Consider the following 26,621-nt stretch of genomic DNA (forward strand, 5'->3'; position numbering starts at 1 on the left):
TGAAATGTTTAGAAACTAAATAATTAAATAAATTGGAAGTTAAATTCGGATTTTGTAATCAAAGATAATAAGCCTTAGCCCTAGACTCGGTAGATTCCGTATTAAAAATCAATCATTGAAAATTAATCTTTTCCTCCATATTGTAAGCTAGTTATAGTAGTTAAAAACCTCTTAACCACCAATTCTTCCTCCTATAGTTGGTCTAGGTACGACCTACAAACCAACCCTTCCTGATTATCTAACCGAGATACATGTGTTCTCGATTCAAGATTCCGACAGTCTTGCGCTCTGAAGAACCCAACTGGAATCAACAGCTTTAACCACATGGGTCGTTTAAACCCAATCACTTCTTCCTTGATTTGTTCCTAGAGATTTTAATACAGCACAGTCGACTCATTTCTCCAACTGTCAGCAAACACAACTCCAACCCAATGTGCACTTTGACTTGAAATCGAGTTTAACTTTAAGGGATGAGTTCTCTATCCCAATACTTAGGAAAAAAATAAATACCAATTAGGAGGATTTTTAGCACGAATACACATCTCATGATTCTCGATCGGAAAGAACACCGGCATAAAGCTAAGATGAAATTTAGTGAAGCATGAAATTATTCATGTTTTGTAGAATTTGAAAGGTGAGTTGATGATGCTGGTGAAGAATGAGAAAGAAAGGTACTTGGAAGAAAATTAGACCAATTTAGTAAAAACAAGGAAATGTAAATGAAAGTATTAGTATGCTCACACCAAATTGAAAGAAAAAGAAAATAATTCTATTCAATTGCAAATTGAAGTTAGAATGTAGAATTAAGTGCGTATTTCCTAAGTACATTAAGGCCCTATTTATATACATGGAATTTACTAATTTTGGCATTAACCACTTTAATATAAAATCAAATAAAAAATAAATAGACAAAATAAAACAAGACTTTTTTCTATTTTTGGCTTTTACAAGGTCAAAAAATCTCATGAGTCCTTGGCTTCCTCTATATTTTTTAGTTAGCCCCATTTTATTGATTGTGTTTCAATTTGGTCCTTTTATGCTCGTTTTTGTCTCTTAGTATCCCAATTGCATTCCTGACAAGATTAAAACATAAAAGCACTAATTTAGCAGGGATCAATTCAGAAATAAACCGAATTAAACACAAAATGTCATGCAAATTAACATGTTATCAAATCTCCTTACTTAATGCATGCTTGTCCTTAAGCATATTGTTCCTTCAAACATTAGAAATTATTCTACAATTTATTAAAAATCGAGCCCCTTTTTTGCATCCATAATCAATGCAAACAACATAGACTATAAATAAATAAATGCTCAGAATATATAGTTTGATCGACAAGTGTCATAAAACTGAAATATGTGAAATAAATCATTTCACTAAATTGAGTTTTAATCCAATAATTTGCAAGGTATAATTAATTAATCACGCATTAAAAAAAATTAGACATGGTCAAACCTTTTTAAGCGAGCTAGGATAACAACCCAAGCACCATATTCCGATTACTCAGTTCAAATAGTCTTTTTTTAGACTCGATTAGTGGAGTGTTTATAAGTTCTCGTTTTGTCACTCGAACCTTTTTACGCGAGATGAAATGACAACCCAAGCACCTCACCCTAGTTACTAAATTCGGTTATGCTTTCGAAACTTTCACTCATAACTTAAGCCTTTATTTATTTATTTTTCATTTATTTATTTTTTATGTGCAAACAAATATATATTTTTTTCAAACAATAAATTTATATGAAAAAATCAAGTTACATATATCAACCTTAAAACACAAATGTCGGCTAATCTAAATACTTGAACACTTTAATTCAAAAATTACCTAATTGTCCAAATTGACTAAGTAATGAGATTAGAGGCTCAATATCAAAACAAACTATCGAATAAATCTAGCATAAGATTGAACATATGCAAAAGAGAGACATGCAACAAAAATCATGGATGCATACTTACAATTTTCAATCCCCCGTACTTACTCTATGCTTGTCCTCAAGCATGTTTTATATGTAATAAAGTTCAGTAACTCAAACAACAAGTAAAGAGAAAGGTTAAGAATACTCTCCATATGTTTCTAATGATGTTGTCAGCATTGGGAAATAATTGTCAGCATTTAGCACGGTGTGCCCACGCCACCATCAGTATCTGATTTTGGAAAAATTGATAACCCCTATTACGTACTTGAAAATAGCATATTAACTTGATTAAATAATAATTTGGTTATTATTCATTTTATTTTTAATCTAATTTAAATTGAAATTCAAAAAAATTCAATAAATTAAAAATAAATTTGGGTTGCCTCCCAAAAAGCACTTTTGTTTAACGTCGTTAGCTCAATGACCATAAATGTTACCCATTTGGCTCATTGAGAATTAATTTTTCCATCTCGTGCACTGGATGTTCTTGCAGAAAAATTTCGACCTTTGCCCACTATCCTTGAAGCCCTTCCCGAATTCACCTATCATTAGTGGATTGAGGTGTCCTTGAGCGTCTCCGTTCAAGTTTGCATTTTTCTCTATTGCAAGCTTTATACGTTCTGGAAACGATTTTAGATTTAATTTCGAGGCTTTCATGACAGCTTCACATATTGGTTTTTGGTTCATCGATAATTCCTTTTGCTTAACATCGAGATCTACATTCCTGCAAGGTACGATTTGTAACTTATCATTGGGATGTCCCATATCCTCATAAACATTAAACCTAACCACTTCACTGTCAAATTCCATGGTGAGTGTTCCACTCGAAACATCAATTTTCGTTCACGTGGTACTCAAGAATGGTCTCCCAAGAAGTATCTCAGACGAATTGGCCTAGTTGTTATCTCCATGTCGATAATGTAGAAGTCTGCAGGAAAAATTAGCTTGTTTACCTAAATAAGAATGTCCTCTAGCACTCCTTCCGGATGCACTACAAGTCTATCTACAAGTTGAATAATTACACCTGTTTCCTTCAAAGGACCCGCATTAAGTAGTTTATAAATTGACAAAGGCATAATATTAATTGATGCGCTTAAGCCACACATGGCTTTTTTAATGCCGACACTACCTATTTTGCAAGATATGGATTACTCAAGCATAATAACAAAAAAATGCATGATATCTGACTTAAGTAAAATTTGACATTGTTCCCTAATTTATATTGCATTGCAAAGGAACTGCTTCTGAAAAACAAATTTATAAGACAAGTAGGTTCCAAAATGACTTGAAAAATGGTTTTTCCACTGCATTAGTTTAATATCAAGTTTTACAAAGATTAGCGATAAGCAAACGATTTTTCTAAAATAACACTATCAATAATAAAATAAATCTTTAGTATAATTGACCCAATAAATAAATGTTTTAAATTAACACAAAAGTACAACTACGAGTTTTTCTGTAAAATGAGTTTATTTAAAGTCTGCAAAAGTAACGTAAGTTAGCTTAGCCATTTCAGTGGCTAATGTAGCCTTCTCAATCTAGCCCTAACGTCTAAGTCAGGTTTGGGAGGTTACAATAATTTTTTTCTATTTTTAATAAAATTTAATAATTTTTATAACTTTTATTGATTTTAATTTTGTATAATTTTTTTCCACATGTCATGCCGTGATTGTTATAGGGGAGGCTTTAACTGAAAAAATTAGGGGCAGTTAACTTTAACGGTAAACTGTTAAAGTTAACGGTTAAACAACATTTTTGAGGCATTTTACAGTTCAAGTAACTAATTGAGTGTAAAAAAAATCAGGGGCTTAATTTTTTTAAAACAATTGAGGGCTTTTTTAATGCATTTTGAAAGTTCAAGTACCCCATTGAGTGCAAAAAAAAAAGTAGGGACTTAATTGCTTTTTTGGAAAAAGTTTGATGACTTTTTTTTATTCATTTTGAAAATTTAAATACCAAATAAGTGCCAAAAAAAACAATTGAGGGCTTTTTTTAATGCATTTTGAATGAATATCAGATTATGAGAAGCAGATATAAAGATAGTTCATTAAATAAAAATTCTAAGATAATGTACTACTCACATACTTTTGATAGGAGTAAATTCTCGATAGGAAAACTTGAAGGTGACCATCCATCCACCTCTTATGTTGGACAAGCGTCTGTAATAATGTTATTGGTGCAACTCCTAAGAAGCCATCTCTTTTAGGGCTTAAATACATAGATTTCTAGCCTTTACATTGTATATTCAACCCTGTAATTATATCTTCCACTAGAAAGCCATATATTAAACCCATCTGCAGCGAAAAACTTATTATCATTACTATTAAAAAATGTTCAAATCCATGTCTACTTGCCTATGTTAATTAGGTGATAACCTATTAGATTCATGCATTATCATTAAAATGTGACATTCAACAAGTTAATACTTAAAAATAGAAAAAGAGATTATAATTAATGAAATTAGAACTCAAACCTACTTAAATGTCACCGCTTAACCTATTAGATTCATGCATATGAGCTTCAATGTACATGAAAGTACATGAATGATAATTGTTTGCAATAAAACGGTAAGAGTTTGAATGCTCATTTAATTTTATGAGCTTTTTATATGTATATATTTAGGCCTATATAACGTTATACTTACAAGAGCATTCATGGATCCAGCTTTGAAATGGTTGTGATGTTGGGGTCTTTTCTCTCTTACCAAGTACACCAGAGTTGGCAAAGGGTTTCCTTCAATATCCATAGCATTAGAGTCTCTTCCATCAATTAGGATCTAAGAAACATTAATTAAAGCACCATTAATTGATTAAGCTCAACTATTCGACTTTAATTAATTAAGAGTTTATGAAACGAGTAATTACTTAAAGAATGGTTTGATGATCATGTTTGCTTAAAACGAAGTCTCATTCACGAAATCCTTTGTGTTGTTTACGAATGTGATCTGGAATTCGGTTCAACTTTATAGTGGCTTTAATCCTCATTTTCATTTCCTCATATAGTTTATGCATAAATTTAACAATATTATATATATAAACACAAACATATATCAACACCTTTGACGTGAAATGCTACAGCAAACAATGTTTGTGTTTATGCTAAAACCCTAGAAACCTAAGAGATTTTGGTCCCTAAACCTTTAAACTTAATATTCTAAATATGAGAGTTATCAATATTTATTTATAATAGTTACATTTAATGTTTTATGTTTAAATAAAATTATTTGTGTTTATTTACAAGTTCTCCATTTTTTTCTTTAATTTAATGATGATGTGTCATATTATTATTCATTGATGGTGCATAAGACTTATGCACTCATGATACATCAAACATTCCTAATTTAGGATCTTATATAGTAAGATTTATATGTGCTTATCTTGTTCTACACTTAGGTAGGCTTTGTCTTACTATATAAGATTGATGGTTTTTTACTGAGAATTTCATTTAGGCCTAATATATCTTTTGATGCTCGAACTTGACATATTCTTTTAATGTGGTAATTGTATTATTTTTTGTCTAATCTAGAACTTGTATTTGACAAAATTTATATATTTTGGTATTGAAAGGTAATGATATTAACTTAGTATTCAACAAACTTTTTAGGTTGAATTTAATAAAAGTTAATTGATAATATGATTAGATTTAAATTTTTCATGATTTTGTTAATAGAAGAAATTAATTTTAGTTATGAATTTGTTTAATTTTACCTTTAATTTGTTAAATACAACGCAATAAATATAATTTAATTTAAATTTTACTTTTTTATTATTTTTATATGAACTCAACTTAAAAAGTGTTGTTAATGATATTTTCATTATTATTAATTTTATATGAATTATTAAATAAAACAACTAAAAAATTTGAAAAATAAATACATTACCTTTTCACCTAAGACCATTCATGTTTAACGATAAAAAATGTAATGACACATATGTTTATATATAAAATAAGTTGGTGGAAAGCGAACAAATATTAAAACTACCTTAACCGAAAGCCAATCTTTGACATTGACAGCATCACTGAGTGGTTCAGAAGCTGTCCTAAAGTAGGCCTCAGGAGATGTTGGTTCAACTCTGAACTTCTTGCAAAAAGGAAGCCATGTCTTGGAGAAATTTGCTGCCTCTAACATGGCATAAAACGTCAAATCCGATCCTCCATCATCTGACAAATAGATGCTTAACTTCTCAGGTGGATAATCCTATGCCATCACTGATAAAATCGTATACACCACCATGCCCGGTAGCTCTATAAACGGATCCGCTGTGCACACAAATATGTCGATGCCCGGTAATTCCTTTTTGAACCTTTTCAAGATTAAATTGTGAATCATGAAAAACGAAACGAATTAGCATGAATAGTTTCTGTAAACAACATAATTAAGATTTGTATATATACCTTTGAGAGAGCCTTTGTAAGTGCGGCAAGCGGTAGACAGAGTTCCATCTGCTAACGGTGGTGAGAAACTAATAAAAATAGAACCATAGCTCAGAAAGAAACAGTCCAATCCAAGTCCATCTCTCAGCTTTTCCTCCGACTGGGAAAAACATTACTCTATACATAACAATGAAGCAGATGCCGAGAAAGATTGAGGCTGCAATACACCTGAAAAGGAGTCGTCCTTTAACTTGCTTTGTTTCGAAGAGTGGAACATAATTACGTTTTGCCATTTCTGTAATTTCTCTATCTCAACTAGTTCTGCAGATGGTGCTAAGATGGAAGCTGACCATTGACTATAATGTCGGATTATAGCACACTTTAATGCTATGCTTTGCTTTTACTTTTCATGGCTCAACCTTTTTTTTTAATTTAAAAAAAAAACTAAAACGAATATTGAACTTGACGTGGCTCCATTTAGAAAGACTACACTTCCATCATATATTTTTTTGGCTCCTTAATTAATGCGAAATACCAGTATTTCTTTGATATTTATATAGGCTGTGTCATTCATTATGGTTCCACTAAAAGTTTAATTTTTTAATTTCATGATTAACATGACATGTTGGTAGTGCTAATCTTTTTTACTCCACTAACTTTTACTATTCATTACAGGTCATTTATGTACATAATCAAGAAAATAGATTATTTTTGTAATTTATTAAATTTTTAGGGTCATTTTAATAAAAAATCGAATAAATATAATATAAGTGATATTTTCTTGACATTATCCTTTTGTTCTTGTCTGTTTTTGGTGTCTTGGATATTCTCGATCCCCAAGTTTAACGTACTATATAGACCAGAAAAGGTTAATTTTCATAAAGAAGGGTTTTGAAGTTTGATTACCAGTACAAACTAAAGCTTGGCGACACCCACCGATGGCTTTCGTCCTCTTGCACTATTTTTATTTGAATTTTATTTTCTATTATTATTTATACAATGAATTTTATTTCTTGTCGTTCACTGCGTAACACCCCAAACCCGGCCTAAAAGTTTAGATCGAATTTGGAATGTTACATTGATCAACGAAATAACCGTGAGGAAATATTTATATAAACATCCTTTACTCAATTTTCGAAAAACATAAATATCACATGTTCAAAGTCCAAATAATAAAATGATTAAAACATAAAACAGCATTCTACCACAGTGTTAATAAAATCCTTACTTTCAAAACTGAAAAACAAATAGAAATTAGAAACCATAACTAATAATTTATTAGTCTCAAACTGCCTGAGTCCTTCGCATGCCGAGTCAAGCATCAAAATTTCAAAATGTACCTGAAAGGAGAAACAGAAGAGGGGGTAAGCTATATGAGCTTAGTGTGGGATCAAACTAACTAACTGTCGAAACAGAAACAAATACAGTAAACCTAAAAATAGTTTAGCAGTGGAACATACTTACAGAGCGACTTAACAAAACAAACCATATGTAACTTTACAGTCATATGGCTCTGTTAAATACAATACCTAAAATTCTCAGAAGTCAAGAACTGGGCCTAAGCCCTTTCTAGAATCCGAGTCGATTGGGCCTTAGCCCATCACACAAAATTCCTTTAGGCATGAGTGCCTTCCAGTCCAATAATGCAATCAGATTTCCCATAAAATCAGACAGAAATGTTTCAGTCAAACAGATATAGCAGTCAAAGAATCCAACAGATGCATATGTGTAATACCCCCTACCCGTATTCATTGCCGGAATAGGGTACGAGGTATTACCGGAGTTTACTAATAATTTTTTTTGGCTCAATATAATCCCTTTATAGATATCTAAACTTCCTTGAAATTTTAAACCAAAAACAATCCACATCAACCAATCCAATTCAACATATTTTCAAGATAAATTCATGCATATTTATAAAATAACGTCATCACATACCCAAAACCAGGTTTGTTAACCATACCAATGGCTAGCTCTACATTCATTTCACAGAATAATTTACTTTATTAGCTTATACATGCCATTGATTTCCAAAATAAAGTTTCTTTATATACCGAAATCCTGAGGTTGATAGTGTGATGTGTCTCCGACCATATTCGACCTCCGAGCTCTTAACACTACAAAACAGGGGAAAAGGAAACAGGGTAAGCACTTTGTGCTTAGTAAGCTCATGTAACAAGAATTATACTTACCTAATATTTTCAATACAATACAATAAACATTCCTATATCCTATCCATTCAATGCATTATTACCCTAATATGCACAAACTCGACATTCAAGTTAGTACAATAATTTCCATGTGTCAATAATATATATGATGATTGATGAGCTCATCAACACCATGATTTCCATTTCCTTGTTATTTTTCCATATTTATCCTGTTGAATTTATCAGAATTTCGATGGATTTTCAGAGGTACACTTTTAGTGTACAATTCCAGGTCCGTCAACTCATATGCATGTGCGCACATTTCCATTTCAGAGAGCACACTCCCGCGAACCTCAACCTTGCAGCGGGATTACCAGTCCAGGCTAAATTCCCTGCAATATAAACTCATAGAGTATTGTCGGGATTACCAGTCCAGGCTAAATCCCCTGCAACGACAATTACTCTAATGAGCTTGGATCTGAATTACCAGTCCAGGCTAAATTCAAACCCTGATTCGGATTACCCGTCCGGGCTAAATCTATTTTTCACATATTCTTCAGGAGGGCTATATCAGGATAGGATCACCCATCCGGGCTTGATCCTTTTTACCGTCAATTCCTTTTCAGAGATCCATCGAATTTTCCTTTCATTCAACCGGGATTTCTTCCCCTTTTTATCAAATATATCAATGTTTCACCAATTTTCATACAATGAACATTCAAATAATATTCACATAAATAACATACAATCTCAAGCATTTAAGAATATAATTCAAGTTACACGAACTTACCTTGATACTTGTTTGTGTACAAAAATCTACTAATCCTGAACATTTTCCTTTCCTCGATCTAGCTTCGTATTTGAATCTTCTAGATCTAAATAAATAAATTTAATTATCAATTTAATACATTTCATGCTTATATGCAACAATTTCTATAATTTCATTATTATTATTTATAGTTTATTCAAAGCTGTCTATTTGAGTCGTAGTCACTAAATTATTTATAACTCGAGCTAAAGGACTAAAAATTAAGATCCGTTAATTTTCCCTAAAATTAGACTCATATATCTTCTTACCATAAAATTTTCAGAATTTTTGGTTTAGCCAAAATTAAAGCTTTAATTTCATTCTATTTCATCATAAAATTACAGCACTCAACCATGGTGACTTTCAATTTCATCCATGAAATCAAAAACTAATGAATTTAATAGTAGGACCTAGTTGTAAAAGTCTTAGAAACACAAAAATTACAAGAAAAAGGCAAGGATTAACTCACTTGGTGCAAAAATTATGAAATACCAGCTTAGAGAACCCTCCTATGGCGTTTTTAGCTGCTGGAATTGAAGAGAAATGAAGAGAAATCTAGATATTTCCTATTTAGTCCTAGCTTTATTTAGTTAATTTTGCAATATTCCAATTTTGTCCTTAATTTATCAATTTTCCTGCTGATTTCATGCCCTTGCCGTCCAGACCAAATAAATTTTGGGTCTAATTGCCTTTTAAATCCTTTCTCATTAGACTTTTAAGCTATTTAATCATTCTAGCAACTTTTACACCTATTACAATTTAGTCCTTTTCATTTAATTGACTACCCAAACATTAAAATTTCCTAACGAAATTTTAATACCACATTACTAACATTTCATAAATATTTATAAAATTATTTTCGACTCGGTTTTACGAGATAGAGGTCTCGATACCTTGTTTTTACCTAATTTCTTCAATAATTTCTTTTTCTAACTAACCATTAAATCGGTAAAATTTTTCTATCAATATTTTCATACGATTTTCCTATCATATCAATTTTTATGCAAAAATATTGAAATAATTTTTTCTTTAAATCGGATTTGTGGTTATGAAACCACTGTTCCGATAACTTTGAATTTAGGCCATTACAACTCTCCCCCCTTTAAGGATTTTCGTCCTCGAAAATCTTACCAGTAAAGAGGTTTGGGTATTGTTTCCTCATCGCCTCCTCCGATTCCCATGTCACTTTCTCAATCTCGTGCTTTCGCCACAATACTTTCACCAAATTTATCTTTTTATTTCTAAGCTCTTTTGTCTCCCGTGCCAATATCTTGACCGGTTCTTCACTGTAAGTCATATCCGGTTGAATTTCCACTTCTGTCAGAGAAATAACATATGAAGGATCTGATCGATATCGTCGTCACATAGATACATGAAAAACATTATGGATTCTATCAAGTTCCGGTGGTAATGCCAATCGATAAGCGTCCGGTCCAATTCTTTCTATGATTTCATATGGCCCGATAAATCTTGGACTCAGTTTACCCTTTCGACCAAATCGAAGGACTTTCTTCCAAGGAGACACTTTCAGGAATACCTTGTCACCGACTTGAAATTCAATCTCTTTTCATTTAAGGTCGGCATATGATTTTTGACGATCGGAAGCTGCTTTTAGACTATCTCGAATAACCTTTACTTTTTCTTCTATTTCTCGGATCAAATCGACCCCATGTATCTTCCTTTCACTAAGCTCTATCCAATATAATGGTGTTCTACATTTTCTACCATACAAAGCTTCATACGGAGCCATTTTAATACTAGACTGATAACTGTTATTGTAAGCAAATTCAATTAAAGGTAGATACCTCTCCCAATTACCTTCAAACTCTAGTATACAACATCGGAGCATATCTTCCAATGCTTGAATTACACGCTCAGATTGACCATTTGTCTGAGGATGAAATGTAGTGCTGAAATACAACTGAGTACCCAAGGCTTCTTGCAATTTGTCCCAGAAACGAGACGTAAATCGGGGATCTCTATCTGATATAATGGAGACAGGCACTCTATGTAGCTTGACAATCTCAGATATGTACAGTTCAGCTAGTTTATCTAAAGAATAATCCATACGTATCGAAATAAAGTGAGCTGACTTTGTCAATCGGTCAACAATCTCCCAAATAGCATCTTTTTTCCTCAGAGACAAAGGTAACCCCGATACAAAATCCATAGTGATTCTTTCCCATTTCTATTCCGATATAGTAATTGGCTGAAGTAACCCCGAAGGTACTTGATGTTCAGCTTTAACTTGATGACATATTAAACACCTTGATACAAACTCAGAGATATCACGTTTTGTGACAGCCCAAAATTGACCCTAGTCGGGAAGTGGTTTCGGGACCGCTAAACCGAGTCACCGAAATGTTTGAATGTGATATTTATTGTCTAGAATATGTAATTATGAATGTGTGAAAATTTCAAGCTTCGATTTAGTCGATTGCATGTGAATTTAGTCAATAGGACTTATGTGCGACATTTTTGAAATGTGATAGGTCGAAGCATAAGGACCTATTAGTGCATGAAATAAAAAAGGGGGACTTGCATGTCAAATTCCCCCCCTAATGAGTAGTGGTCGGCCATGACAAGCATGGTAGACCAAGTGTGATGGGCAAGACATGTCATAGACATGTTGTGTTAGTGCATCATGAGTGGAAACATGTCACAAACATGTTATGTTAGTGAGGTATGTTAGGAGAAATAAAATAAGGAGCATGGGCATAAAATAATGAAAAGGAGTATGATGAATACAAAAAAAAAATGTGTGTAGTTGTTTCCCCCCCCCCCATTGCCGTGAGTTAAAGAAAAGAAAGGAGAAAATTTTGTTCATCCTTTTTCATCTTCATTTGGCCGAAAATTTTAAGGAGGAAGGAAGAAGAAAGGTTGAAGAGGTTCGGCCATGCATGTGACTAGGATAAGGTATGTTTGGTGATGTTCCATGAGATGCATGCATATTTTAGTTGTTAGCTTGAGTTCTACCTAGCCCATGGTCTAAATCTTGCTATGTGATGGAAATGACACTCGGCCATGGATGCATCATTCTTGGTTGATGTTTGATGTTGTGGTGATGAGGCATGAAGATGAGTTATGTTTCGGCTAAGGTGGATTTGTGTTGATGTCATTTGCATGCTAAGTGTAAAGCTTTGTAATGATGCATGTGATGGTGGATTGATGATTCTTGAATCTTCTTTTTAGCATTTTTGAGTGAGCACATATGTGCATTGGTTGCTAAATGGAGAAGAATCGGCTAGCAAGTTGTGTGCTAAGGCCGAATATAATTTTTGTATATTAATGAGTAATGCATGTGTTAAATTGATGGAAAGGGAGAGGATGCTTTACTAGTGTATATATGTGTGTATTAGCCAAGTTTTGAACTTGAAACAAAAGGGTGTTTAGTCAATACAAGTGACCATACTTGTAGAATGTATTAAGTGTTGAAATCGGCCCCAAAATAGACATGCATATTCGGCCAAGGGGGAAAAATTAGCTAAAATGTTGAGTTTGATTCATGATTCCGTACATATGTAACTTTAATGTCTAATGTATAAGTATGGGCTAAGTGCCTTGTGTTCCTCTTTTCGATGCTCAAATGATTAAATCAATTTATTTGTTTAATTAAGCTCAAGAGCAAAGGGGAAATAAATCCGATAAAGGGAAGGAAAAAGTGGTCGAATAGCTATCGGAATCGTTCGACAACACCCGAGGTAAGTTCTTGAGTAAGAGAGCTTAAATTAAGATTTGATTAGATCATGTTTTAAGCAAATCAAAATCATGCTCTTTGTGTGTGGCTATTGAGCCGAAATTACAAGAATGATAAGTGTCTTGTGTTTGAGTTTTGCTAACGAAAATGAAATACGAATGTGCCATGATTTATTGTTAAATGTGCATGGGTATTTGAATGATGTCCGGGCTAAGTCCCGAAGGCTTTGTGCTAAGTGACCATATCCAGACTAAGATCCGAAGGCATTTGTGCGAGATACTAATTCCGGGCTAAGCCCGAAGGCATTGGTGCGAGTTACTAAATCCGGGTTAATTCCCGAAGGCATTTGTGCGAGTTACTAAATTCGGGTTAAGTCCCGAAGGCATTTGTGCGAGTTACTATAACCGGGCTATGTCCCGAAGGCATTTGAACGAGGAGCTATATCCGGTTAAATTCCGAAGGTACGTGATTTGGGAATGAATGATCTTGCTGTAAAAATTTCAGTTAATACTCTAGAAACATCCCAACATTGAGGTATGTTTCGTATGTGCTTGAATTTAGTTGAGCCCTTACAAATAAGTATTCGCTCAGTTGATAAACGAGCTACCGGCCTTTGGCTAAGTTGATCTTTTGTGTATGTACATAAGGGTTGGTAATGTGAAGCAAGTATGATATCGAAAATTTGTGCATATGAAATTATCCGTTTAGCTATATGAATGCTATACTTTTGTTGTGCTGGAATTCCTTGCTTAAAACTTACTAAGCATAAATTGCTTACTCCGTTTCATTGCTCCTCTGTTTTATAGATTTGGTTCTCCAGCTATCGGACTCGGGATTTTGAAGTCGAAGTCGCCCACACTATCAAAGCCCCCCTTTTGGTACAATTTTGGTTGAACTTCGAAATGGCATGTATAGGACTACCCGTTTGTTGTGGGTCATGGACCCTTTGGACTTGTATAATTTTGGATAGCCATGCGAAAATGGCTTATATATGTTTGAGTATAATGTTATAATTATTTGGTATGGATATGGTTATTGAGAGGTGTGGATATGCTTAACAAGGATGGGCCATGGAAACTATGAAATAGGTAAAGTCTACCTTAAAGGCAGATGCTGACAGCAGCAGTGATGTAGATTTGGAAAATCACTAAAAATAATATGAAGGGAATTAAATAGTGAATAAATTATGTAAACAAACCTTGATGAATCTATTTTCATAGGAAAGTAACGAAACGATCATATGGACAGTATGTTAAGAGATATTCAGGTTCTCGTGAGACAGGGCCAGAACGGTTTCTGGATTCCCTGTTCCGACTTTGGAAATTCATTATAAATTAACCAGAGATAATTAGGAGTCATACCATATATGTATAGATTTCTCTCTGAGTCTAGTTTCTATAGAAACAAACGGCATCAGTATTGAAGCTCTGTGCAGGGAGATATCCAGGTCGTAATGCGCAAAGGTCAGTGTAGTCGGTCCCTGTAATATGGGAGACTTTGACTAATAAACTGTACTAATTTGCCCGACCAAAAATTCTAGAAAAAAATATGTAGATGGGCATATGAGTCTAGTTTCAGGGAAAAATCACGAAACTGATTTTCGAGTTGTGAAACTCAAGATATGATTTTTAAAGTGACTAGTACGCAGATTGGCAGTGTCTGGGAAATTTTTTTTATAAGGGGTTTAAAGTCTGTTAACACCTCGTGTTCGACTCCGGTGTCGGTCTCGGGTTCGGGGTGTTACATTTGATTGGTATCAGAGCTACGGTTTAGTCGATTCTAGGACTACCGTAATGCGTTGGGTCTAGCTATACATGCCATTTTATGTGATTACTTGATAGTGTGGTGATTTCTGACAATTGTAAATGTGTTTATTTATAGTAATGGATCCCGATCCCGACCGAGAGGTAGCTGATGATCTTGAGAGTGTAGCGTCTGCTCCCGCACAAGGGACAGCGCCGGTGAACTCTCAACCTAATGCTAGTAACCTAAATGATGAAGCTAGACAAGCTTTCTATAGCGTGATGAATGATTGGTTCAACCAATACATTCGAACTAATACGACTGTTTCACAACCTCCCTTCCCGACTAATACAACCCCCGCACCTACAATACCTTTGGTAACTGACCAAATAAGGTCAAATAAGCCCCCAGTTGACAGAATCTGAAAACATGGGGCTACTGAATTTAAAGCTACGGATAGCGACGATGCTGAACAAGCTGAATTTTGGTTGGACAACACTATCCGGGTACTCGATGAGCTATCTTGTACACTCGATGAATGCTTAAAGTGTACTATCTCCTTGCTACGTGATTCTGCCTACTATTGGTGGAGTACTCTGACTTCTATTGTGCCCCAAGAGCAAGTAACTTGGGAGTTTTTCCAAACTGAGTTTCGGAAAAAGTATATCAGTCAGAGATTTGTTGATCAAAAACGGAAGGAATTCCTAGAGCTTAAGCAAGGTTCTATGTCGGTTACTAATTACGAGCGAAAATTTGTTAGACTCAGTAGATACGCTCGGGAATGTGTTTCGTCCGAGGCTATCATGTGTAAACGCTTCGAGGATGGGCTGAATGAAGATATAAAAATGTTCGTTGGCATTCTTGAAATATGAGAGTTCGTAGTACTTGTCGAGCGAGCTTGTAAAGCCGAAGAGCTTAGAAAAGAAAAACAAAAAGTTGATTTGGGAACTGAAGAGTTTCGTAAAAGATCTTCGGGAAAGTCTCTTCAATAGGCATCGAAGAAATTTCGAGATGATGTGGGCCGGTCGAGAGGCACTTCGGACCTTTTTAGACGAGATCGTGATCGACCTCCTGTGGGTGCACGAGGCACTTCGGTCGCTAGTGTTGGGAATGAACGTCGAGACAGAACGAAATGTCGATATTGCGGTAAATGGCATTCGGGGAGTTGTAGATTCCCTGACCGCTCCTGTTACAAGTGCGCACTCTGATTCCCACTCTGATTCACATTTTGTTCTGATAATCTCGGGCAGTTTTTGATGAATTGGTCGGATGATCCGCATCTATAACAGGAGTGATCATGAAATCTACAACTCCCCGAATGCCATTTTCTACAAAACTTGCACTCGGTCCTATCCCGACAATCATTTCCAACACTGGCAACTGAAGTGGCTCGCGTACTCAAAGGAGGTCGATCACGGCCTCGTCTGGAAAAGCCCAAAGTGTTCTTAGATCGGCCCGAATCATCTCGAAATTCTTCGATGATTGCTGAAAAGGCTTTCCCGAAGATCTTTTACGAAACTCTCCAGCTCTAACATCATCTTTCCTTTTCTCTTTACTAAGCTCATCGGCTTTGCAAGCTCGCTCAACAAGTACTACGAACTCTCTGATTTCAAGAATGCCAACAAACATTTTAATATCTTCATTTAGCCTGTCTTCAAAGAATTTACACATAATAGCCTCAGACGATACACATTCCCGAGCATATCTACTAAGTCTGACGAACTTTTGTTCATAATCAGTAACTGACATGGAACCCTGTTTAAGTTCAAGAAATTCTTTCCGTTTCTGATCGATGAACCTCTGACTGATATACTTTTTCCAAAATTCAGTTTGGAAGAACTCCCACGTCACCCGCTCTCTGGGTACAATAGAAACCAATGTATTCCACCAATAATAGGCAGAATCACGTAGCAAAGATATAGCACATTTCAGGCATTCATCGGATGTGCAAGATAGTTCATCAAGTACTCGAATAGTGTTGTCCAACCAAAATTTAGCTTGTTCGGCATCATCACTGTCTGTAGCTTTAAATTCAGTAGCCCCATGCTTTCGAATTCTGTCAACCGGGGGCTTATTCAACCTCATTCGATCAATTATCGGAGGTATCGTGGGTGCAGGGGGTGTATTGGTCGGAAGTGGGGTTGTGGAGCAGTCACATTAGTTTGAATGTATTGGTTAAACCAATCATTCATCACATTATAAAAGGCTTGTCTAGCCTCGTCATTTTGATTGCTCGCAATAGGTTGAGAGTCCATCGGCACTGTCTCATGTGTAGGAGTAGGAGCTACACTCTCTACATCATCAGCTACTGCTCGATCGGGATCGGGATCCATTACTATACGAAAACACATTTTTAACCGTCAGAAATCATCACACTATCGTATTAACACTATATGGCATGTATAGCTAGACTCATATGCGCTACGTTAGTCCTAGAATCGACTAAACCGTAGCTCTGATACCAATAAAATGTAACACCCTTAACCCGAATCCAATCATCGGATTAAGGCTAAGAGGTATTACCGAACTAAACATTTAATTATGTCATTCACATTGTAAATAAACATAAACAGAGATCGAGCTGAAATACATACTGATATTTAAGTTATACGCCATTTTCGTATGGCCAAAATATTTACAATTTCAAAACATCGTTATCATCAGCCTAACTTATACATGCCACATCGAGTCCAAAATATAAATGTACCCAAAAAGATCGATAGTGTGATAAACTACTGACGATCCCCGAGTCGGTGACCAAAATCAACAATCTATAAAATAGAGAAATAAAGAACAGAGTAAGCTTTCAAAGCTTAATAAGTTTTAAGCCTTGCAAACAATTAAAGACTTATCGAAAATCGAAACATTCATTTAAAAAAACTTATTCTCAACTCAAATTGCTTCATGGCCGAATACACATAAACATATACATAGATTTCTCAGCACATATTTTTCTTCTACTTAAAGTTCATACGATGCATTTAAATCAAATAATCTCATATATTAACAACATTTGACCGAATAGGTCATTGTTCTACTCGTAGATATAACAACCATTCACACTTAAGTATCATTCTTTAATACTAATAATTCACAAAATCATTGACTGAACGTACATGAGTACATAAAGTAATTTTAACATATAATTCATATACAATTATACCATGACCGATTAAATCATTTTCATTTTCATAAAAATAACCATCAATCATATTTATATATATGTTCTTCTTTGATGCTAATGATTCACTTCGAAATCAATTCACCGATGAGTAAGTAATAAGTACCTGAACATCTTAAATGTATAGTACTTACTCGACGAAAGTTTACTGCGAACATTCAATATTGTAATCTTACTTAACTTACTGGCATTAAGCCTGTCAGGTCTTAGAACTTGAAACCAATTACCAGCACAAGCCTACGGGAATTTAAACCCGGTATAATACCAGCTCGAAGCTTGCGGGAATTTAAACCCGCTATAATACCAGCTCGAAGCTTGTGGGACTTTAGCCCAGACATATTTCCAGCACGTAGCCTGCGGAGCTTAAGTCCGGTTATAATTCCAGCACATAGCCTGCGGACCCTAAGTCCGGATAAACATCATTGAATGTCATGCATACCTATTCGCAAGAAAATTCAATTCACATAACATCTCACAATCATAGTTCATTTATTCCATTCGAATAATAGCATAACATAGGCACCATTCATATAACATTTGGCTCAATAACATACATAAGAATATATGTCCTTTTTACTTTCCAAGCTTAACTTCTAATGTCTATTCTGTTTTAAGCCTTAAGCATAAATTATTTGTCACTCAACTATATACAAATATAATCAATAGATCGCAGTACGGTTATCATACACATATCAAGACATTATCATTTACGTACTAAATGTGACTTGAACGGTTGCGGAAAGGCTACTCAATTGTTTTCTCTTTTCCCCTATCAAACTTCGACCCTCTTTACTCTTGAGCTTAATTTAAAACAAATAGATTTATTTAATTACTTAACTAAGATCATTTACTATTTAATCACTTATCAAATAGGAAATTTAATTTAATACATGTATATCATATAGTTAAGGTACAAATGACCTTAATAACTAGTTATTTAAACACCATATTTATATTCCCTACTCATTCACAACCGAACACATTTCTAGGCTACAATCAACAATTGTATTTATTCCAAAATAATAGACTAAAACCATCAGGGAACATTTTACTAACTCATTACCTTGCATATTCGAATTTCATTAATTAATATACATACAACTCCAAATATTATATCATGGAACAAGTGCCGAATTACAAAGTGTAATAAAATCAAAACATAACTCTTATCATATTTCCATATACATCATTTCATTTTATATAAATAACATATGCTATCATGTCATTTATTTATTTATCTGCAGCAATTACATAACACAGATACATATACGTATAATATCCTACTTATTATAAATTGAATATATCATCAGATTAACCAATTCTGCTACTCAAACCAATACTTTCAATTAATATACCATTTGAAGACTGGCACAAAAGTCAGATGCATTAATCAAAATGTCATAGCCCAACTAAGTCTACAATTATTCAATACTACAAATATAGCATTATCATATAGATAAACCCATAATGACCTAATATGCATCCTTGTCGAACCAAAATTAAGGCACAAACCTAACATTTTAGTCTTTTATTATCGTACCTCATTAACTAATCATTCCAATGTAAGATACAATCACATACATTGTCATTACATCCATTTCATAATAATTAGTACCCACTCGAATATATATATTTTTGCATTTTAACAAAAACACATTCCCAACTAAAGCATTACTCAAACCAATTCATTTACCTAAGTATATCATGCACGTACACATTAAACAAAATTTTGAAATTGAGCTAATTACATGACCGATTATACCTCATAACTATCATCATTATCAAACCATTTCCAAAACATATAACATCTTCAAAGACACCAAAGCAACCCATAACCGAATGCATCATTTCAAACCAATAAAAAAAATTAAGTCATGGGCTATGAAAGGAGCTTAGCAATTAACTCAATTTCACATAAATTATCAAGAAATAAAATCAAACATACCTCCAATTAGAAACACCAAGGCCGAATATCCAAGAACATTTTGTTTTGCTTGTTCTTTAAATTTCGGCCAAATGAAAGAAGAATGGATGAAAACTTTATTTTTTTCACCTATTTTCTTTTATTAAATTATATAATTCCTCTTATAATATCATTAAATATTATATTTCTAACATGGAATCATATAATATTCATTAGGTTAATATTATATAATACAAAATACATATTTTACTTATCAACTATCATCATTGCCGTCCACTAACTTAATAGTGGTCCATTTGACATGCAAGTCCTCCTTGTAATATACCATGCATTATTCAGCCCTCTAAATTCTTCCTATCACATTTTTAAGTTTTAACACACAAGTCCTTTTTAGCTAATTCCACATTCATATGACAAAGTTAAGACACGATACTTTCACACATACACTTTCACATATAATAAGCATAGAATATAACATTTAATTATTTTTATGACTCGGTTTTGTGGTCCCGAAATCACTTCCCAACTAGGGTAAAAAATAGAGCTGTCAAAATTTCCCTTTTTGACCAAACCGCAAAATCTTTTTCCACGGCGATGCTTTCAAAAACACTTTATCCTCGATCTAAAACTCAATATATTTTCGTTTCAAGTCTGCGTAAGACTTCTGTTGATCCGATGCTGTTTTCAAACTATTACAGATCACTTTGGCTTTTTCTTCAGTCTCTCTAATCAAATCAATACCATGAATCTTATTCTCACTTAGCTCAGTCCAGTATAAAGTTGTTCAACATTTCTGACCATATAAAAATTCGTATGGTGCCATCTTTATACTCAACTGAAAGTTATGTTATACGCAAATTCAATCAACGAAAAATATTTTTCCTACGTACCTTTAAACTCAAGAATGTAACATCTCAACATATCCTTGAGTATCTGTATAACCTGTTCGGTTTGACCATCCGCCTATGGGTGAAATGCAGTATTAAAATGTAGTTTTGTTCCCAGTGCATCTTGCATTTTCTTTCAAAACCTCGATGTGAACCTCGGATCTCTATCCTAAACAATAGAAAGAGGTACTCCGTGTAATCTCACAACCTCGGATATATACAACTCAGCTAACTTTTCAAGTGAATAATCTGTTCGTACAGGAATGAAATGAGCCAGCTTTGTCAATCTGTCAACAACAACTGAAATTGCATCTTTCTTATTCAGAGATAGGGGCAAACCCGAAACAAAATCCATAGTCACTGTGACAGCCCAAAATTGACCCTAGTCGGGAAGTGGTTTTGGGACCGCTAAACCGAGTCACCGAAATGTTTGAATGTGATATTTATTGTCTAGAATATGTATATATGCAGGTGTTAAAATTTCATGGTTGAATTTTGTAAATTGTAAGTGAAATTTTATTAAATAGGACTTATGTGAGAAAATTTAGAAATGTGCTAGGCTAATGTAAGGTGGCCCATTTATGCATGTTGTAAATAGTTGTACTTGCATGTCAAATACCCCTTTTATTTTAAGTGGTGGCCGGCCATGATGGTCATATATATATAATATGTATTAAATCTTAATTAAATGGCCATTATTTTATGCAAAAGAAAGGAAATAGATTAAAGAAAGAATAAAAAGAAAAGTAATGAAGACAAAGCATCATCTTTGTCTTCTTGGCCGGATTGAAAGAAAGAATTGGGGCAAACATTCGGTTACTTGAAGCTTGAGAAGGGGGGGAAATGGGTGAAGAAAACTAAGTGTTCATCTTTGTTTCTTCTAAGCCGAATGTGAAGGAAGGAATAGGGGCAAAGAACTTTCGGCCATTTGAATGCTTAATAAGGTTAGTATATTGTGTTAAAGTTGTGAAATTTTAGCTTGTTTTAGGTTAATTATCATGGTTCTTACTTAGACCATGCAAAATTTTTAACTTTGATGGATGGATGGAGCATTCGGCTATGGCTATTAAAGAAGGAAATTTGATTACTTCCTTTAAGTTTTGATGAAGAATGTGTTGAGGAAAGAAATTGATCTTGCTAAAAATATAAATTCTAAATGCTCATATATGTAATACCCAAATAAAAATGCTTGATGTCTTGAACAAATATTGTTTCGATGGGTGGAATGAGTAATGTCATGTATAGGTTTCGGCTATGGATTTTCATGTTTAATATTTTTATGTTGGTGTTCAAATTGAAAATGGATGTTAGTTGTGCTATAACACTTGCTTAATGATGAAAGGATCATGAGCTTAGGGCTTGAGAGGCATTCGGCTTTGGAGTAAAAATAATAGAAATGGTGTTTAGTCAATGCAAATGTCCATACTTGTAGGATGTATTGAGTGTTGCAATCGGCCTTAACATAGACATGTGTGTGTTCGGCCACATAAATGAGCACCTAAGTTGATGTGTATGTTCGGCCAAAGGTAAGCATGTTGATGGCTTTATCTTGACTTAGAAGGTTCGGCTAAAGGGAAAATTAGCTAATATGTCGAATTCGATTCGTGAATTCGTACATATATGACTCTAATGTCTAATGTGTATATGGACTAAGTACCTTGAGGTTCTCTTTGAGGTTCGAGTGAATTGTATTGAATCATTTGATGTGATTAAAAATGCATATGACCATTGTGTATTTGAGCTAAAAGGTGGCCATATGACCCATCAAACTCCTTGTCATATTCGGCCATAAGCTAGCAAAATGAGACCTTAATGAGTTAAATTTGTTTGATTTAGCTCAAGGAGTTAAAGGAGGTGAATCGAGCAAAGGCAAAGAAAAGGTCATCGAGTAGCCGAGTTGGAACCGTCTTACCCAACACGAGGTAAGTCATTAAGCATGTAGTTGGTATTATTTCAAATGGTCATAATGTTTATGTATTGATGCTGAATGGAATGAATAAATATACATATATATATATATGCATGTACGTATGTGATGATGAAATTGTTGAATGAAAAGAAAAGAGGTAAGATGTACTGAGTTGTTGATCTCGGCACTAAACGTGCGGGTATAACCATTTATGACCATGAGATTGGCGCTAAGTGCGCGGGATTAAATTGTACAGCACTAAGTGTGCGATTTGACTATGTTGCACTAAGTGTGCGAAATGAATATGATGCACTAAGTGTGCGAATTGACCATGCGGCACTAAGTGTGCGAGTTTGACTATGTAGCACTAAGTGTGCGATTTGATTACGTAGCACTAAGTGTGCGAGTTGATTATATAGCACTGAGTGTGCGGACTCAATACGCATTCGTGAATCATTATGGACACTATGTGTGCGACACTATTGAGTCGATCGCGGACAGCGGATCGGGTAAGTGTCTTGAGTACATGGCTAATAGGTGCTATGCTTATACTTGGTGTTGAGCTCAGTAAGTTTGAACCTATGTGACAAATATACTTGAAGTCACGTACATAAAATTTATCGTAGGATGGGTGAAAGGCCGTTTAGTCGTTTGATTGTAACGAAAATAAATTGATTTATGAAAATGCTTCAATGTCCTATTGATGAGTATACGGAATGTGAATGCATGAATTGATATGAAATTGAATCGATAGGTGGGAGGAACTATGGTATGGTTCGGTATGGATGGAGTAAATTGTCTCGTTCCATTTTGTTTCCTCTTGTGATAATGTTATTGATGGATGGTAGTACATTGCTTATGACTTACTGAGTTATAAACTCACTCGGTGTTTCCTTGTCACCCATTATAGGTTGCTTGGACTCATCTATTTTTGCGGGGTCAGGTCGTCATCGAAGTCATCACACTGGATAGCAAGTTTTGGTACTTTCTTCTTAGTTGGCTTAGAAGAACATTTTGGCATGTATAAGCTATTACGTTGTGTTTGAACTTTGGCATGTAAACTTTAAGCCATGCGAAAATGGAACGAATGTTCGATTGAGTTGGATCAAGGGTAGGCATGAAATGGACCTAGTTACTTTCGTAACAGATGCTGGCAGCAGCAGTGTCATGAGATTGAAAAATCACTAAAAATAGTAGGAGTGGAATTAATTGATGAATAAATTATGTAATCGAAGCTCGATGAGTCTGTTTTTATGAGGAAGTAACGAAAAGATCATATGGGCAGTATATTAAGAGATAATCAGATTTTTGTGGGACAGGGCCAGAACGGTTTCTGGATTCCCTGCTCCGACTTTGGAAATTCATTATAAATTAACCAGAGATAATTAGGGGTCGTACCATATATGTATAGATTCCTCTCTGAGTCTAGTTTTCATAGAAACAAACGGCATCAGTATTGAAGCCCCGTGCAGGGAGATATTCAAGTCGTAATGGGAAAAGGTCAGTGTAGTCGACCCCTGCAACATGGGAGACTTTGACTAATAAACTGTACTAATTGGCCCGACCAAAAATTCTAGAAAAAAATACATAGATGGGCACATGAGTCTAGTTTCTGGGAAAAATTACAAAACTGATTTTCGAGTTACGAAACTCAAGATATGATTTTTAAAACGACTAGTACCCAGATTGGGCAGTGTCTGGAAAATAAATTTTATAAGGGGTTAAAGTCAGTTAACACCTCGTGTTCGACTCCGGTATCGGTTTCGGGTTCGGGGTGTTACAGTCACTCTATCCCATTTCCACTCAAGAATCATTATAGGCTGTAATAAACTTGACGGTACTTGATGTTCAGCTTTGACTTGCTGGCAAATCAAACATTTCGAAACAAATTTTGAAATATCAAGTTTCATGCCATGCACCAATAAAGTTGTTTCAAGTCATTATCCATTTTTGTGCTTCCCGGATGAATAGATAAATAACTACCATGGGCTTCATTCAAAATCATTTGAATAAACTCTGAATTTCTCGAAACACATATTCAGCCTCTGAATCTTACAGTCATCTGAATCAACTTGAAACTCTGAATCAGGGTTCAATTCATATTCAGCTCGTTTTATTAATAGTTTATTATCAACTTACTGAGCTTCACAAATCTGCTGTAAAAACAACAGTCTCACTTTCAACTCAGCTACAATCGAGCCGTCATCATATATAGCGAATTGATTATTCATTGCACGAAGAGCAAATAAATATTTTTGGCTTAATGCATTAGCAACAACATTTTCTTTTCCCAGATGGTAGTCAATCACTAGTTCATAATCTTTTAGCAATTCTAGACATCTCCGCTGTCGCAAATTTAAATCTTTCTGAGTCATCAAATATTTCAAACTCTTGTGATCTGAATAAATATGGCATTTCCCACCAAACAGATAATGATACCAAATCTTCAATGCGAACACAATGGCTACTAACTCTAAATCATGAGTTGGGTAATTCTTTTCATGCGATTTCAACTATCTCAAGGTATAAGCTACGACTTTGCCTTCCTACATCAAAACGCAACCCAGACCATTCAACGATACATCACTATAGATCACAAATTCTTTACCCGATTCGATTAGGAGAAGATCGTGAGAGGGTTAATCCTTCGGCCAATTAAATTCTTTTCTTAAGTTGTTTCGTTCAAGGGTGAGTAATTTTATCGTTTTAAGGGTTGTTTTGTTTTGTAAATAAGTTTGTTGGATGATGTTACACCGATTTGTGCAATCAGGTGTTGTAAAAATTGAATTGATTGATTCTTGTGGATTGTCGATTTAGGTTACTAGATTGCTCCTTCGTAAATATTCATTGAGACCAAATCATTTGTGTGTTTCTAACTCGAAACCACCACGAAAAACCCAAGAAATCTAGAAAAAAAGCAAGGAAAATTCGAAACTATTGATCGTCACACGGATGTGTTCTTAGCCGTGTGGGTGTACAAGGTGTGTGCGATTGCACGGGTAAATCATGTAAGCCATGTAAGGCACACAGGCATGTGTGATTACATGAGCAAATCAGGTAAGGCGTGTGGGATGCATGAGCGTGTTGAATCACAAGGGCAGATCAGGTAGGCTATGTAGGCCCATTGTTGAAAAATTTCCACTTAGACCCATTTGACTCCGAAATTCATAATTAGATCTTCTGTGGGATCCATTTGGCTTAAATAAGACTTGAAATGTGACATCTATTGATTTGTGTCTGTATGTGATACATGTAAGGTATATGAAAAATATATGTAGATTTGTGTTCTGATAACTCTGAAAGCGTGATTACGTATGAAAAGTATGCATGTTATTTGTTTATGGAATACATATATTAGTTTATTTATGCATGTACATCGAGATGGGTTTGATATATGATGGAGGAAGTGTATTTTGGCAGTTTAAATCGCAATATCTTTCTGGTAGCTCAGTTGCACCTTTATGAGTGGCATATCACCACGACCCAGTGTGATTGGATAGATAGACTCTTATAGTCTTAATTAGTGGGATTGGTTGGACGGAGTTGGTGTGTAGCGGATGGGGGTAGGATCTGTGACTACATCTGTATCTGAATCTGTATCTGCATTTGTATGCGCATATGTATCTGATTATGAAAATACATCTGAATTTGTATGTGAGAATATGTTCGAATCTATATTTGAAAAAGTATCTGTTTATTTATGTATATCTAACTTGTTTCTTGGGATGTATAAGACACTGAGCTTGTAAAGCTCACTCTTTGTTTGTTATCCTCTCATGTAACCAGCAAGTTTATGACCGAATGACGTGTGGGAGATCGGATTGGATTTTCACATAAGATGATTTGAATTATTTTAATTAAGATTTCTAGACTTTTGATTTTTGGACTAAGCTTTTGGATTTGGTTTTGTTTTTGGAATTTTTTTTATCTTCTTGTTGGTTTTTTGGTGTTCTTAAACGTAAAACTGCAAAATCATACGAATTTGAAAAATTGGAATTCAGTTTTCAAAACTTAAAAACTCTAGAAGTTTC

At 34.5% G+C, this 26,621-nt stretch overlaps 1 pseudogene; it reads right to left on the reverse strand.

Annotated features, from left to right (window-relative positions):
* Nucleotides 1-884: 884 nt before the first annotated feature.
* Nucleotides 885-6,671, reverse strand: LOC107937022 (cellulose synthase-like protein E1; annotated as a pseudogene).
* Between the last annotated feature and the right edge of the window lie 19,950 nt (nt 6,672-26,621).

Source organism: Gossypium hirsutum, chromosome A11, assembly GCF_007990345.1.
Source record: "Gossypium hirsutum isolate 1008001.06 chromosome A11, Gossypium_hirsutum_v2.1, whole genome shotgun sequence".
Taxonomy (NCBI): Eukaryota; Viridiplantae; Streptophyta; class Magnoliopsida; order Malvales; family Malvaceae; genus Gossypium; species Gossypium hirsutum.